Below are 2,785 nucleotides of genomic sequence, written 5' to 3'. Positions count from 1 at the left end.
TTTTATAACTTAGGACATTTTCCTGGTCATAATCTCATTCTGATTTGATTTTTGAATTCCACTACCAAAGCCAAACCATAAACTCATCCCCTAATAACTACCTCATTTCCAAAACCTGGAGTCTTTTTTTTTTTTCAGGCGAGGCAACCCTTGGTTGACCTCACAGATTGCAAGGACATTGTCAGCTTATAATCCATTATTATTATTATTATTATTGTTATTTATTATTTTTTTATTATTTTACACATACAGCACCTGGTCTTCCTAGGTGGTCTCCCATCCAAGTACTAACCAGGCCTGACCCTGCTTAGCTTCCGAGATCAGATGGGATCGGGCTTGTTCAGGGTGGCATGGCCGTAGACTAAAACCTGGTGTCTTAATTGTCCTTCCATGAAGACAATTTATTTTGTTTCTATTTTTCTCTTTGTTTCTCCCATAACTCTTTTCTTAGGATTCATTAACACCCTAACTATGCATGGTGTCAGGGAGATACTAGACTTATGGGGGGATTACTTCATTAGTTATATAAATGTCGAACACTATGCTGCACACCTGAAACTAACATAATATTGAATGCCAACTATAATTGAAATGTTTTTAAAATTAAAATTAAAAAAAGACCCTTTGTCTTTAACTTTATCTAATCTCATAGGATCCCAGCTCCCTACAGGTCCTGCCCCAGTTCAGTCAGGATCTCATGCTTGGCCTTTGAAATGTTTCTCTCATACCATGGTGTCGACTGCACTCACCTTATAGATCTTCAAGGCTGGCTTATTACAAACACCTGCTTTTGCTGCTCAGCTTCTGATCATTCAGACATATCATTCTCTCTCCCCATCTCATCCTTCTCTCTCTCCCTCTTCCTCTTCCTCTCCTTCTTCTCTCTCAGCTGGGCCCTCATTGCCATTTAAAAATATTTTATTAATTCTTTAACTCCTGATCTTCATTTTCTTCTCCCAAGTCTAAGTTCTCCTTCTACCCATACTCCTACTCTCCCCACTCTATCTTCTCTAGGATATTACATCTGTTTTTCCTCTCTTTGTCTATTGTCTTCATTGACCTAAGTGAATGGTCAAATGGTCAAATTTTTGTAGGAACCAACCTATCTTCAGATTGCTTCTCCTTGAAGCTACCATTCAGTATCTTTCCTCCCTCTTCTTTAGAGTTTATACTTAACACTCTGTCTCTGGGAGCTCTTCACACATTTTTCTTCAACCCTCCAAACTCTGTTCAGACAGAACCAGCTTTTTCAGAGGAAAACAATGACTGCCTGATTCCTCATTCCAATTTACCAAAAAGTCGTAAGACCTCTCCTCATTTGGCTTTCAGGATACTCTTTTCTTCAGATTCCCCTTGAAACTCTCTGATCTATGTTTTTCTTTATCACCATTTCATGGGCCTCTCCCAAAGTTCTCATCTTGTCCTGGAGGGCCTTCTTGCTTTGCTTCTGTCCCAGGGCTGTCTCATTCTCTCTCAGCTTTACCCGCATGCTCCCACTCACTTTGACTCCACTCCATCTCTTCTGAGCTCCTGACCTACATTTCCACAGCTAACGGGATATCTCACTTCAAACTTGGCATGTCTCAAACTGAACTCAGTGTCTTTCCCCTAGTAATCCCCCATCTTATGTAAATAACACCACAACCAGCCACACACATGGAAACACTGGAGGGTAAATTCCCACAGTTAATCAGTAGCTCATAGTGCCAGGTAGCCATAGAGTTTTTTGCCCATTCTGTAATTTAGGGCCTAGCTCCCCCTCCTCAACCAACTGCCATGATACTCTGCTGGTTCGCCAGTCTCCAAATGCCTCTTTTTCAAGCTTAAAACACGGGTTTAGTGACAGAATTTCTGCCTCATAGATAGCACTGACCCCTCACTGTGTGCAGGGAAAGGCTCAGGCTCCCCGGAAGGGCGTTCAGACCCTCCATGGGCTGAGACATCCCCACACTCTCCGTGCCCCTCACTCCTGCTGCACCAGTCTCCGTGCTGATCCCTGAACCTACTATTCTTTATCCTATGCCTGCACTTGCTATTCCTTCAGTTAGGAAGATATTGATCTTCATTTTCTGCCAATCCAAATCCACCCATAAGTCAAAGCTCGGTTGTGGGCCATTTCTTTGGCAAAGTCTTTTTGATCTTCCTTGGACGGAACTAGCAGTTTCTCTTCTTGTCTCCCTTAGTGCATTACTTTTAACACTTAATTGACTCTGCCTTGAATTACATTTGGTTATTTTTATTTCTATGAGTTTTTTTTAATAACTATTTATTGAGTAACATGTACTCTATGTTCTTATCATCTCATTTAATAAGTGGTATTGGTACCTCCCTTTGCCAAGGAGGTAATTGGGACTCAAAGAGGTTACAATTCTTCTTAAGGTTGCACAGCTGGTAAATGGAAGAACCAGAACATGAACCTGGGTCTGTTTTACTCCAAAGCTCAGTCTCTTCCTTAGACCAGTTGTTTCCAATCTTCACTGTACATTGAAATCACTTGGGAAATTTAAGAAACTATTGATAAACCCAAACATCCTGATTGACTTGGTATGGGGTTGAACATGGGAATCTTTTTTTTTTTTAAGTCGTCCAGGTGATTCTAATATGCAAAGTTTGGGAACCACTATCCTAGGCTACTGAGTGCTGGAACATAGTGTATTCAATACGTGTTCGCACTAAATCTTTTCTCCATATGCTTTCCTGGTCCACTGGATGCCTTATTCCTAAATTCCAAAGTTAGTAAAAATCCAAAAGCAAAAACAAGCAGAGAAAGGAATTGTCTTGCTAA

General features: G+C 40.8%; 1 non-coding gene across 1 annotated transcript; it reads right to left on the bottom strand.

The window, feature by feature from the left end:
• Nucleotides 1-243: 243 nt before the first annotated feature.
• LOC111733564 lies at nucleotides 244-362 on the bottom strand. Its single transcript, XR_002778032.1, has one exon. It is a non-coding gene; the product is annotated as a 5S ribosomal RNA (ribosomal RNA).
• Between the last annotated feature and the right edge of the window lie 2,423 nt (nucleotides 363-2,785).

The sequence above is a fragment of the Pteropus vampyrus genome, unplaced genomic scaffold (genome assembly GCF_000151845.1).
Source record: "Pteropus vampyrus isolate Shadow unplaced genomic scaffold, Pvam_2.0 Scaffold580, whole genome shotgun sequence".
NCBI lineage: Eukaryota > Metazoa > Chordata > Mammalia > Chiroptera > Pteropodidae > Pteropus > Pteropus vampyrus.
Note: the sequence above shows the minus strand (reverse complement) of the source record. Positions and strands in the feature narration are given on the sequence as shown.